This window comes from Mus caroli, unplaced genomic scaffold (genome assembly GCF_978045245.1).
Source record: "Mus caroli unplaced genomic scaffold, Mus_caroli_1 scaffold_17, whole genome shotgun sequence".
Taxonomy (NCBI): domain Eukaryota; kingdom Metazoa; phylum Chordata; class Mammalia; order Rodentia; family Muridae; genus Mus; species Mus caroli.
In genome coordinates this window covers 34,920,066-34,935,178 of record NW_028227272.1, presented here as the reverse complement: position 1 = coordinate 34,935,178, position 15,113 = coordinate 34,920,066, and positions in this window count along the sequence as shown.

Below are 15,113 nucleotides of genomic sequence, written 5' to 3'. Positions count from 1 at the left end.
TGGATCTGTCAACAGTTCAATCTTGGGCCCTCCACTCTTCTGAACCATGAATAAGTCATCTTGGTGATGATATATTGTTATAGCAGCACATGTGAAGTTAGGCATCTTCCTTTGTTCTATTTTGGGGACCTTGGTGTGACCGGTTCTTTCCTGTTATTCGAGTTCACAGGACTCAAACTTAGGTTATAAACAGAGGAGAAAATAGTAACAAGACATTAAGAAGAATAGAAAAGAAAATTGTTCTGGAAATATTTTTAAATTTATTCTATCAAATATTGTATACAACTGCAGTTTCCCCTCTCCTCTCTCCCTCTAGTCCCTCCCCTCCCCTCTCCTTTTCTCTAGATCTGCTCTTCCTGTTTCCCTTCCAAAAGGAGCAGGCCTTCTAGGGACATCAACCACACCCTGCAGAACAAGTTACAATAAGCCTAGACACAAACCCTCATATCAAGGCTTGGCAAGGTAAGCCAGCAGGAGGAAAAGGGTCTCAGAAGCAGGCAAAAGAGTCGGAGGCAGCCCCACTCCCAGTGGGAAACAGACTTTTTAATTGGTTCAAAACCTTAATTTTGTGAGTTAGATAATTCAGGTGATAAAATAATTTTATTAGTGGGCATAAAGAATATATCTGCTTCTAAAAACCAGTGCATAGGATATTCTAGAAAAGGGACAAATCAGGGGGATGGACCTGTGCATTTGTACAGAAATGATATCTATATTCCTGTTTACTTTACTCTTTTAAATACTTGTGTATTTATTTATATATATGTATGTATGTATGTATGTGTGTGTGTATGTATGTATGCTTGTGTGAGCTATGTTATCAGTATGCATGCAGGTGCCTACAGACACCAGAGGGCATTGGGTCCCCTGAACCTGGAGTGACAAGAAATTGTGAACTTCATGATGATGGGTGTTGGGTAACAAACCCTGGTCCTCTCTCTCTGCCAGAGCAGTAAGTGCTTGTAACGACTGAGCCACGCCTCTACTCCTTGTTATTAAGGTAAGCTTTGAGGTATGTGCTAAGGGTTGCTCATACCTGTGGGAAATCAAAGCGGGATGTGGACCACTTTAGGATCCCTGGTCTGAAAGTGAGAGGCTGTGCTGATGTCATTAGAACTGTCAGAGATGGGAGATGCGTGTATTAATTCTGTGAATTCAGCCATTTCATTACAAGGAACACTGACTGGAAATGAATGTTTTATGTTAATGTAACAATTTTAAAAACAAAAAGGAAAACGTTATAGAATGGGAGGCATGAGGATTTGATTCCTGTCTCTGTCTATTTCTAGTTCTGTGGTCTTGGAGACGTTCTTACGTGTATGCCTGCCTCCCTGTTCCTCTTCTGTGAGATAGTTTGACACAGTATGGAAACTGAGGCAATATTTGAGTTAAAGACATTGATAATCATGATAATTGACACAATATTTCTTATATGTCAGAAATTTTTAAATTAACACACATTAGCTTATTTAATCCTAGAAGGGTATAGGGGGAGGGGGGTTATAGGTGTAAGAGTTAGAGGGGTCAGGACCTAATAAGAGTAACAGTAATAATTATTATTTTATTAAAAATGATTCAATGAAACTCATTACTTTGTTTACTAATTTGCAAAATACAGAAAGGACAAAAGAGATGCCTGTGAGATGACCAGCAGGTAAAAGGCACTTGCTACCGAATCTAATAACCGAGTTAGAGCCCCAGAGCCCACGTGGTAAAACGAAAAGAAAGAAGGCTTCCACAAGTTCTCCCCTAACCTCCACATTCACACCGTGTGTGTGTGGCAAGGCTCCACCACGTATACACAAAAATAAGTAAGTGCAAAAGTATCTTAAACAGCACAAAAAATACCATCCCAATTAAATATATCGGGGCTTACAAGAAGAGAGAGAACAAGAAAGAAAGATATCTGTGGAAGATTAAGAACCTAGGAAAAAAACTATAACCTCAGGGCTTGGGAGGCTGAGGCAGGAGAATGGCGAAGTTGAGACCAGCATGGACTGCAGGGTGAGACTGTCTCTCAAAAGATAAATGAATAAGATAGCTGTTTACCAGATCTGCATATGGATCTAGGGCAAGAATATTAGAGCCAACAGAATTGTCTCAACTCCTTGAAAAGGAGAAATTCTGGTAGTTTCTGTATTTAAAATTAGGTCAAGAACTAGGAAGATAAGGTCCCTTTTCTTCTGTAGGCAAAACCTTCTCACACATACTTTACTCTTTTGACAATTCTACACCTGTCTGGATTTAAACAGTGTATCCTTGGCTTACAACCGTTGTAGCAATTCATTCTCCTTACAAACCTGTATACTCTCACGTTTCTATTTGTTTTACTCCTTTTATCTGACCCCAGCTGGTCAGGCCAGGCATCGTAGCACTGGCATCTCAGTGCTAAGAGTCAGCTTGTGGTTTCCTCTTCGGTCCTCCCTGGTTTGCTCATTCTATTTTCCATCCAAGTTGTGCTATTCCGTGTGATGCATAGATGGTGGATGATGCTTCTGTGCCAGTTTTGATCTCCAGCAAGCCTCAGACTTTCCTTTCCTATCTGGATTTCCCACATGTGCGTGTTCTTTAGTACAAAGCAGATTCATTGTACAATGTTTCTGTGTTGATGAGGCCAGGAGGATTCAGGAAAAACATGTCTTGAGTTTCTTAAGAGGTTTTTCCTGATATCCAGGAAGTTGAGACAGGAACCTCTGGAGTTCAAGGGCCTCCTAGGCTATGCAATGAGACTCTGTCTTTAACAACAACAAAAGGATACAGGCATTTGGCACTTTACATCAAGCCTGCCCAACACAACAGCTCCATCTCTTTATACGTGTCCATGGCTGCTGGTTTGTCCCTGCCCGGAATACTCTCTCTAGCCCTGGATCCAGATATGCAGTGCAGCCTAGATCTAGAGCCTTCCTATTCAACTACAAGATGTGTTCATCATGACATCTCAAGATAACTCGGATTTAACGTATGTAGGACTCTCATTAATTCTCTCCCCACTCAAGTGTTTTATTTTCACAGTCTTAGATAATGACACTATAGACCAAGAGCCAACTCCTGCTGAGGCTACCTCCTTAAACTTTTGTTAATCTCAAGGCCATTATCTCTGTCCAAATCACTATGATTTCTTCCTTCATTTCTGTAGTCTCCTGTCTTATCTGCTAGGACTTGGCTCTTCCTGTCTATACTACATCTAATCTAAAGCCAGATCTGGCCATGCCTCTCTCCCCCCCCCCCCCCAGTCATTAGCCCCCATTAGTTTTCTGCTATCCACAAGATACAGGCTGTACAAATATCTCTACCTCAAGGCCAGCACTGATTGCTTTTTCCGTTGGCAGTTCACTGTATGCCAAGATCTGAACATGTTTGCTTCATTTCACTTACACATAGTGTTCTGAATAAATGTTATTTTTTTGTTCTATAGAAAAGGATAGCTCCCACTATAAGAAGAATGGCAAATACTCAGCATTCATTAGGACTTTTAGATTTTTCCTATATACTATACTTCATTTTATTCTCATAACAACTCTATAAAATCCAGATGATTATTGTCTCCATTTTATAAATGAAGATACTTAAGGCACGTTTGTTTGATGTGATACAATAATTGGGATTCAGACCCAGGTCTGGTCCTGTAGCTCTTGTCACTTCTCCTCCATTTACACATCTCCGTATTTGGTACTCCCTCTGAGTGCAATCTGGGAAAATCCTGCTTGTGCCAAGTCCACCTTGTTGTTTATGGTGGGTTTCTTTTCTTTTTTCCCATCCTTTGAGACAGGGTCTCACCCCTTAGCACAGTTGGGCCTCAGATTTGTAATCCTCTTGCCGCATCCTTCCTTGTTCTAATGTGTTGGGGCCACAGGCAGGAGGAAAGAGAATGAGCAAAGGGCCTTGGAACTTCCAGGGGACGTTGGGAGTATGTTAATATCAGTGTGCCAGAGTTTAGCCTTTGCAGATAGCATTCTCTAGTGGAAATAACAGAATCACTGAAGAACACTGATGTAGATAGCAAGCACTTCGAATGTCTGGACAAGTAAGGTCTGGGGTCTCCTAAACCTTACTGTCTTAGAGATAAAATTCTGTTTTACAACCAGCCTAAGCCCAAGATAAGGAGAAAAATGACACCCGAGACCTAGATAAAGAAAAGGGAGGAACAATTATTGCCTTGATGAATTTTGCTATCCCAAAGCCCCACCCGTGGGGCAGTTGTTCAAACGTTGCTTGTCCTGCCTGCTTCTTTTCCTCTAGACATCATAACCTTCAGCCTACTCCTTCTTGTAGCTAGCTGCCAAGGTCAACCGCTGCCTGCTTGGCCACTCAGGGGACCGTCCCTCTGCCTCTGAGAAACTGTCCTTGGGGTCCTAGCTGTGTTCCTTAATGTATGAAAATTCGGAAGCGAATAGGACTCCCATTTAATCATGGCGACCCCTTCAGTGTTTCATCCCCTTCCTCTCCCTGTGTCTCCTGAGATTAGAGGCATTCACCACTACATCCAACCTCAGAGTTTGGTTTAGAAACCTCACCCATGATTGCTGACTTCACAGTGCTGATCTTGTTTCCCAGACTGGTCTCTTATCTTTGTTGCAATGTGTTCATGAGATAACACAGCGGCCAGACACATTTCCCGAGGACAAGAGGCTGATTCTGATTTTATTTGCCATGCCAACTCCTCTTTCGGTGCCCGGTATCAGGGACTGCAGAGACGTTTGCTCCACTCTATTTCCTTTATCTGTTCAGACTTCCTAGTTCATTTCTGCTAACAACGCATGCATCCACCTTTCTTTTCTACAGATTCAAATGGTATCTATGGACCTAGAGCTCTTACAAATAGGAATCCAACACTCCTCACTCTATCAGAATCATTGTGAGGTCCACTTCACAGGCCACTGAATGTACAAACGTGCAAGAGAGAATAATTCTGGTTGACACAAAGATACAGAAGGAGTTTTAAGGACTGGGCACACAGGCAAAGTGAGAAGCACTCACAGTTTCCCCATTTGCTGAACTGTAGATGCCTGTCTCTCATCCAGAGTAAAACCCAAGTCTTCACATGGTTGTTAAGAAACACTCCCCTCCTGTAACTTCCGTCCCACCTGTCACTTCTCCCTGTGCATGCCCGCCACTCCCTCTCTCTCCTGACACTCATGCTCCGGCTCCCTCATCTTGCTATCTTATTGCTTTCTTACATATCATGTAGTTTATCTTTTATTATCCTGCTATCTACCTCTCCTTACTGGAATAAGGGCTTCTCGAAGCAGAGATAGTTATCCCCCACCTACACTGGTTCCTGGTGCATCCAAACACTTCATACAAATGCTTAGAAAATGCTTAGAATATCCATAAATGGTATTGACCTTAGCATCTACTTTATCTCAACAAAAGAGCTAGAAATCACTCCTAATGAGTCACAACACAGACCTGATTGTAGGATGACATGACTCAGCTCAGATCCTCTCCTGAGCTTCTCATACTCGATTCTGGAATATTCCCAAAACTGCTATTCTAGATTTGGCTTATACACATCTCAATTCTGGTAATGACTGCATTACACCATGATCCGAATATTCTCCAGAGAGTTTTTGTTGTTGTTGTTAGTGGTGGTGGTTTTTTGTTTGTTTGTTTGGTGTCTATTTTGAATAACTTTTGAGTTATTCTGTGGTTGTTTTCTCTTCTTTGGCTTCTTCAGTGGCACACATTAATGATAAAGGAAAAGATGAATAAGTGCGCTTATATAAGCAGTGAAGTTTGAGAGGGAAAAAAAAAGAAAGAAAAAAAAGAATACCACACATAAATCAAGGAAGGATGAGCAAAGTAGGAGAAAATAATTACTAATGCTTAGGACATGAAGAACTAATTATTACTGACCTAGAGCATAAAAGGCCAACAAATCACAAAACACGAGCAAAAGGAAGAATCCAAGCCATGGATAGATGCCTAGTCTCTCAAACAGAACAACAAAATCAGTAACGAAAAATAAGCACACAGGGAGCCTCATATCCGTCCTTGGTAGCCAGAGAGTCTGCAGGCACAGGGAAGCCGACTTTCGTAGATATGTACTTTCCGTGGGAATGTCTATTGCGTAACCACCTTGAAAGCAGTTACAAGCACACATACAAATGCACTCATTCTATAAGATGATTTTACCTGTTACGTTTTCTTTGATAGACTCTAAGAATTGTTTTTTTTTTTTTAAATCATGCACATGTATCTTATTGACAGGAAGAACACCTATTAAGACCCCAACACTGACCTGCTGCATCCCACGGTGTAATTGTGGGAACCGGATGAGGTCCCAAGAGAATATGTGCTGTTGACAGTAGCATGGCCATATCAATGATGCCGAGGGTTGGCACCATGTGCAGTAAGTATCAACTCCAGCTTCCTCCTCCCAATAGCTGGAAACTACTCCCCTGCAGAGAGGCCCTGCCAAGGCTAGCCAGCCTCCTCATTCAGCTCTATACCATAAACCCGCCTCCACACTCAGACACTCTGAGTTTCTGCACTGCTGGTGGGTTTCCGTCAGAGGGCATGGCTCACTCCATCGAGGCCTTTCTGTACACGGGTCTGTCTTGCTTCATTCCCTGATGCTCCAGTCAGATCAGTCTCAAAGCAGTGCAGGATTTCATAAGTGGAGCCTGAATGGGAACCTTGACCACAGGGTACCCACATCCGTCAGGCGAGGGAATGCTCTCATGAGAAGGGCCCCAATCCAGGTAAGGAGGAGGCCACTTGTGTGTGTTGGGTGTAAATCAGGAGGTAAGCATAATCTAGAGACACGCTGTTGTTACACGTTAGTACTTTGAAGATTTCGAGGAACCACAGACAGAACATAAAATCATTTCAGCTCCATCAGCTCTTAGGCTGTGTTAGGGAGCTGGACGCTTGGTTTCCATAAGAAGGGATGGAATTGGCTCCTAGAAAAAAAGAGCAGGTAAGTTAAGAGCTGGATACATAGCTGAAGCCTCTGAATGAACTCCTGTTTTGACTTTTTTGGTTTGTAGAATCTTACTTAAACTCCCTGCTACAAAGGACTGGCCCTCTGTCCCTGAGAAAGCCACAGATAGTGACAGCTGCAGCTCTTACGATGCCACCAGGACCTGAAGAGACAGAGAGGCAACTTTGATTCACATGCCATCCTTGCCCTGACTTACCTGACACCTCAGACTGGTACTGAGGAAAGTGAGGAGAGGATGGGGCTACCCAACCCACAGTGATAGTGCATCTTGGGTCTGGGCCACTGAGAGCTTTAAGGTGATGGAAACTTAATCCTCACAGCAACCTCGTTTAGGGGAAGACAGTTGGGGAAGACATTAATATTTTTAACTGCTTTCCTGTGTTTGTGTGACCTGATCCACAAAATCCAAACCAAATGGTGTGTTATCATGAGACACTGCCTTTCAAATCCTTAAAGAAGATCAAACAAGCCCATATAGCCAATGGGCCTAGGCTCCATATGCACAAGGATTTATTCAGAGTAGAGTATCCTTGGAGACAATTCCTGGCCTCATTCTGACTGGCTAAGCACAGCAAAATCTTACCTCAAGCCAGGGGATTCAAGACTGAGTTTACAGAATCCTGTCAGGACCAGGCGCAGTGGAATCTAGTTCACGGAGCTGCTGTAACTGCAGGCATGCTCATGGGTACAGGATCTCAGGGAGGGACTGGCACCAAGTCACACTGTCCTTTGCAAGCCAATCAACAAATCAACATAGTCACCTCAAGGGGAGAGAGAGAGAGAGAGAGAGAGAGAGAGAGAGAGAGAGAGAGAGAGAGAGAGAGAGAGAGAACCCACCACCAAATTGGAAAATGCTGTTGAGATTCACCAAAGCCTACAAGGATTGTACTAAGACTTTGTGGCCTGGCTCTTACAAACTTAGAGGCAGGAACAGCATTTCCAAGACAACTGGCTTTTGAAAGTGTTAAGACTTGAAGGAGTTACTCAGGGGTTTGAATAAGCACATAGGTAGGAGCTGGTTAGATTCTAGATCATGTGTGCACATGGGTCCTAGCCATCTTCGAGGTACGGCTCTGACAAGCAGCCTCCAGAGAGCCATGCTTCAGGGAAGGACTTCATCCGTTTCCAGGTGTTTCCTGTTTTGGTGAAGGATGACCTGAATAAGCGAGCCCAGAGACGGAGACGTGGAGACGTTTTCTTTCTTTCTCTGTTGGTTCTGGACACTGCACAGAGCTGGATTAGAAGTCAAGCTTCGTCAGGAGCAGTTACGAAAGAAGAAAGGGGGAGATGTGTAGAATAGATGAATCTCCTAAGTGGATGTGTACTGTTGACATAAACACGGCTGGGTCAAGGAAGCCAGTGCCTCGGACACATGAAAATCGCAAGTCTCCCTGGTCTGTGTGTAGATGTTGACAGGATGTACCAAGAGTATCAACCACAGCGTCTTCCTCCCAGATAAACTGTGGCCTGAGACTGCTCCCCTAAGAAAGGCGCTCTACCAAGGTTAGTTAGCCTGCCTCCATCTTCAGTTATGAATAACACACACACTGAGTTTCCAGGATGCTGCTGCATCTTCATCAAAACCAATTCCAATTCCACCCAATCGATGCTTCCTTGTATATGTGTCCATTGTATCTCTGCTCCCTGTCACTCCAGCCAGGTCAACCTCAAGGCCATGTGGGTCACGGTGTGTAATAGTGCCTGGTACCAGCAGCCCACTGATGTCTTCATGTCCCATCTCTATGCTAAATTTATTCCAAGGGTCTGATAGCATCTGCTTAGATCTATCTAATCATTCATATTCTACTTCTTTATTCATTCATCGATAGATATTGAGGCTGGTCCTATTTCTCAGCTATTGTGGGCAGTGGGTGCTTACAGTGTAGCTGAGTCAAGTTGCAGTTCTACTCTTGGTTTCTCGAGGGACCTCCATGCTGCTTCTGAAATGACTACACCAGGTCACATGCCCACCAGCCGTGGGTGAGGGTCCTTCCTCCCTACATCCTTTCCAGTACCTTTTGTCTTTTGCTTTCTTCACAAGAGCTGGGCAGAAATGGAATCTAAAATTACTTTTAATTTGCATTTCCCTGATGGCTAACAGTGCTGAAGACTCTTGCAGTATTTCTTTGCCGTCTGTTTGAGGGTTGGCATTAGTTCTCTTTATTGATTTACTTTTTTACCACTTACATTTTGCAGTTCTTTATGTATCCTGGGTATCGGTCTCCTGTTTGACGTGTAATTGGTGTAGGCTACCATTTTACTCTAGTACAGTGGTTCTCTACCTGTGGGTCACGATTGGGGGGGGGGACAGGGCTCATATCAGGTATCCTGCATACCAGATGTTTACATTACAATTCATAACAGCAAAATTACAACTATGAAGTAGCAATGAGAATGGTTTTATAGTCGGGGTCACCACAACATGAGGACATGTGTTAAAGGGTCATAGCATTAGGAAGGTTGAGAACCACAGCTCTGGTGCCTGTTTTATTTGCTGTGCAGAGGCTGTTGCACGTCCTGTATTCTCAGGTATCAATCCTTGGGACTATTTCCTGTGCCATTAAGTTCTTCTCAGAAAGTGCTTACCTATGCCTCTCACTTTAAGGATTTTGACTGCTTTCTCTATATATCTCAAATCTTCTGCTCTTATGCTGAGGTCTTTGCTACATTTGAATAGATTCTTGTGTAGGCAAAGAGACACAGACCTAGTTTCTCACTCTTCTGCATGTGCACAGAAGAGTATCATCTGTTGGAGAGGCTGTCCCCCCTCCCCCTTTTTCATGTATTTCTTTTTTGACAGATTTGACAAAATCAGGTTAGCTGTAGCTGTGTGAGTTTCTTCTGGGTTCTTTCCATCCATCTCCATCTCTTGGTGGGTGGGGGCGGGGTTCAGTACCAGGTGGTTCTTGTTACTATACGTCGATGATTTACGGTTAGTTACCGGAATTCCTCCAGCATTACGTTCTCGGTTTGTGATTTCATTCGCTGGTGGTCTTTTGTGTTTTTATACAAGTTTTAGGATTGTTTTCCCCAGTTTTGTGAAGAAGGGAATTTAAATGGAGATTGTATTGAACCTGTAGATGGCTTCTGGTAACGTAGCTATTTTCACAATACTGATCTTGACAATCCATGTACATGGGAGTTCTTGCCATTTTGTTTAATTCTTCAATTTCTACCTTCAGTGTTTTAAAGTTTGTATTGCAAAACTCTTTCATCTCCTTGGTTATGTTTATTTCTTGTATGTGTCCGTGTGTGCGTAGTTGTACATGTGTCCCCCTCCCCCAATATAACATACAGGCCAAAAGAGGGTAGTAAGTGTTTCAACCTTCTTCCTTTGAGGCAGGGTCTTTCATTGAACCTGCAGCTAGGCTGGCAGCCAGCAAGCTTAGCGATCCTCTTGTCTTCTCCACTTCTCTGGGGCTATAGATATGCACAAAGCCATACCAGGGTTTTTACATGGGTGCTAGGGATTTGAACTCAGGTCTCTGTGCTTGCTCAGCAAGTGTTCTTAGTACTGGAAATCTCCCAAGGGGACTCCTGGCATTTTGTTTGTTTGTTTTGTTTTTGCCAATGAGGATACTTTGACCTCTTTCTTATTTGTATCGCTTTTATTTCTTGTCTTATTCTTCTCAATAAGACTTAGCTCATCCATTAAACAGTGGTGAGAATAGGCATTCCCAATTTTAGAGCAAATGTTTTTGGTTTCCCCCACTTAGTGTTGCCTAAAGGACCGAAAAGACGTTCCTTCTTATGTTGTCACGTGCTCCTTCTGTCCCTAGTTCCATAAGAGCTTTTACCATGAATAGATGTGGAGTTTTGTCAAAGGCTTTTTACCACATGGCTCCTGCCCTTATTTCTGTCTTTGTGTTGTATTATAATTACTAATTTATGTGTCTCAGACCAGACTTTCACCCCTGGGGTGAAGCCATTTTGCTACAGTATGATGTTTTTAGAATGTTTCATGAACTTAACTTGCCAGTATTTTACTGAGAATTTTGATGTCAAATTTCATCAGGGGGATTGGTCCATTGGTTTGGTTGCTGTTCCTCGTGTCTGTGTTCTGAGCTAGCTTTGATATGAAGGTGATGCTGGCTTTGCAGAATGTATAGGTAGGGCGCCTTCCTTTTGGGGGGCTGGGGAACACTTTCAAGAGTATTGATACTAGCTCTTTTTAAATAATTATTGGAAAAAAAAACCCACTTCAGCTGGGTGGTGGTGGCACACGCCTTTAATCCCAGCACTTGGGAGGCAGAGGCAGGCAGATTTCTAAGTTCAAGGCCAGCCTGGTCTACAAAGTGAGTTCCAGAACAGCCAGGGCTACACAGAGAAACCCTGTCTCGAAAAACCAAAAACCAAACCAAACCAAAACAAAAATTATTGGGTAGAATTTCGCAGTGGATGTGTCCAGTCTTGAGGGATTTTTTTTTTTTGAGGGGAACTTTTTATTAAAACTTCAATTGTGTTGCCTGTTATAAATATGTATCAGTGTTTGTATCTTTTAACAGATTATATGCTTTAGAAATAGATTCATTTCTTCCATATTTTCTAGTTTTTTAAATGTAAGTTTGCAAAATATGATCTGGATTTCACTGCAATAAATTTTAGCACCCCCCTTTCATCTCTAATTTTATTAGGGTCTTTTTTTCTCCTTGTGTTACTTAGTTGAGCTAGGAGTTTATAACTTTTATCATTTCAACGAAGCAGCTCTTTGCTTGATTCTAAGTATTATTCTTTTAGTCTTTATTTAATTAATTCTTCCCTGAACTTCCTTCCTTTTTTTTTTTTTTTTTTTTTTTTTTTTTTTTTTTTTTAGGGCAGGGGGAGTTTTGAGACAGGGTTTCTCTGTGTAGCCCTGGCTGTCCTGGAACTCACTCTGTAGACCAGGCTGACCTCAAACTCAGAAATCTGCCTGCCTCTGCCTCCCAAGTGCTGGGATTAAAGGCGTGCCTGGCTCTGAATTTTATTTCTTGACATCTATTGCTCTTTTTCCCCCCTAAGACTTCGAGGTGCATCCTAAGGTTATTTATTTCAGATCTAATTTTTTTCTTAATGTAAACACACATAGCTATAAACATTACTCTGAGACAGGATGACCTGTCTCTTGTCACCATTACATTTTGGAAGACACTTCCTCTGGGAAGCTTGCTGACTAGTTTTATGTTGCTGTGACATAAACTAGAATCATCAAAGGAAGGAAGCTCAATTGAGAAAATGCCTCCATTAAGACGGGTCTGTAGGTAAGCCTGTGGGAAATTTTAATAATAATTGATGGGGAGAAATCCGATCATTGTGGGTGGGGCCATCCCTGGGCTGGTGGTCCTGGGCTCTCTATGAAAGCAGACTGAGCAAACCATGAGAAGTAAGCCCTTAAGCAGCACTCCTCCATGGCCTCTGCACAAGCTCCTGCCTCCAGGTTTCTGCCCTGCATGAGTTCCTGACCTCACCGCTTTTGATAGGGAACTTTATAGGAAACTGTGAGTGATATAAAGCCTTTCCTCTCCACGGTGCTTTTGGTCATGGTGTTTAGCCACTGCAATAGTGACCTTAACTAAGACAGAGGCCAAATGTTTGGAGCTGTGATCAGCTTTGATTCTTCTCCATGTGCTGTCTTTTACTTAGCCCATTCCAGCCATTTTATCGCTGCTGTTGTTAATTCTCAAGATCTTGTTCTGTCTCCTTGAAACAGACTCCAGTCTTATACTAACTCTTCTCCTTAACCAGTTAGACAGAGCCATCTTAGCTGCCGAATCCCACACCAATTGGCACTTGCTTGAGATGGACACTGGTAGATCCTCTTTAATTTATGTAAAAGAAGTTTCTTCATAGTTATGGACCATGCTTGCCAGACTATCGTCTTCCAGGCAAGATGTGCCCATTGGTGCAATAGAAGCATGACTATGACTGATGCAACCAACTCTCTTCTGATTGGACCCAATGCCCATTCCATAGCCAGGACTTTATGTCTGGTACTGTAAGCCAGAGAGAGAGGTGAAAGAATAGCCATAGTGGGGGAAGCTACGGCTATTGCCTTAAGCAGCTGTGCTGTGCCTATTAAATTGTCTTCTAGACACTTCTTTACTGCCACAGAGTTTTGTTGCTGTCAGCCTTGGTCAGTTATGGGCAACACTTATTGCAGAAACTCATAACTGGTCAAACTGCTGAGAATAAGTGACTGTTGCCATGCATGGTGGCTCAATGCTTAGCATCAAAGAGAAGGAAATAATTATGTATTCATATCACCCCTACCAAGGCTCCAAGGAACTCAGAGCCTACTTTTACACGGTCAAAGATTAATATCCTCATGATTTCATTTGGCCTTCATTGGCGATAAGGAAACCAACTATTATTTTATTTTATTTTTATTTATTAATAGTAACAAAAATCAGAAGTAACAAAAAAAAAAAACAGTTAAATGGAATACAGAAGCACAGTAAATACAAATGCATTTTCAAAACCACACGGGCACAGAAATCTGTTGAAACCATTTTCTGAAGTTTAACTATTTAGGTCATAGGACTAACCAAGGCATTCGGAGTGTTCACATGGATTTGGTTGCCGATGGAGGAGCCTGCTTCCCCAAGACTGACAGTAGTACCCAAGAGTCCTGGTATATGTATGTGAAAAGACTTCCCTGGGTCCTGGATCTTAAGAGACACTGATGTTAATAAAACAACAAGAACAACAAAAAACCACAGAACAAAACCCCAGAGCAAGCCCAGGGAGCTTGCAGTCTTGCTTTATAGGCTTCTAGAGGACTCTAGGAAGGGAAGTAGATGTAATCCTGCGTGTTGGTCCCATGCAAATCTCAACCCAAGTCTCCCAAACCAGGCTACTTAGCAGCTTTTCATGAATGGTTCAAGGATCACCTGAATCTATGGTGGTTCAGACAACAGCTGCCCTAGTTACACTGAAGTAGCAGAAGAGGAATGTAGGCTTGCCCTCTGGTATTCAGTGTTACAGGGTTCTAAAGATGATTGGCCAACAGACACTGTAGCTACTTGACCAGATTGATACTCCTGCCCTCTCCCATCTCCTCCAAGAACCAGCAAAACTTTTGATGATGGCATTGCTGCTGTGAGCTCTCCAAGGCACTTGGAGAGGGGGATGAAATCTGGGCTGCATGAGTGGGGCTCAGAGCTTTTGAAAGGGATGGCGCAGAACACTAGGCAGAGCCAAATCATCTTGCTCAGATGAGATCAGGGAAAACTAGGACGAATTCCACTCCCATCTCAAGAGCTCAACATTCCACACTTTCCTATGCAGGAAAATCTCCATAGTTTATTCGGATGGTCTGAAGTTTGAATTTTTCAAATGAGATAACGGTTAGATTTTTTTGTTATGCTAAATGCACAGGAAACAGGACAATAAAGGAGTTTGAGAATCAGAGGCCCAAAGAAAGGATTGACTTTCAATAACAGTTTCTCCCCCAGTGCTGAGTTAAATCTCAATCCAGATTCAATCTCCAGTTTTAACGGCTCTAAATCTGAAAAGTTTTATCATTATGTGTACCTCTGACTCCAGAGATCACACTCATGTGTACCATTCCTAGGGAAGCTGCTAGTTGTCCTTCACACTCTCTTCCTGGGCAGAGTGACCATGAAGCCCTCACACCCAGTCACCTGCTAGGATCATTTCAACCAAAGCAAAACCCATCCATGCTATTCCTGGCTGTTTTTTCTTATGGTGTGGATTCATCTATCCTAAGAAGGTAGCTCTCTCTGGACCAGTTGGCTAAACCACGAGCTACCACTTATTAAATTCCAAGATTCATTCTTACCAGTTCACTAAATAAACTGACACCCAGAACCAGGAGCAGCTAAGGACCAAAGTGGCTGACTCTGCCAGTTAGCCACAGATCACAGCAGGCTGGCAGGCTGGGATAGCCTGAGCGTCCATCCTTGGAACTTCTTACAAGAAACAAAAGCAAATCAACTGTTTGGATCTCAATGTCTATGAAGATGCTTTGTCCTATGGCTTCTGTCTGAGGGACCTCTTGTGCTTCGTGGCATGTAGCTGATCTTCTAGAAGCTCTGGGTTGGGGTACAGCTCCGGACTGCATCCGGTCTAATATGTGACAGGGTATGGGCTGTTTGTGTTACAGAGTTCCCTGTACCTGGAAAAATGCCCAAACCCCCTTCACCTTCACTTCTGAAATAGTAGGACTAAT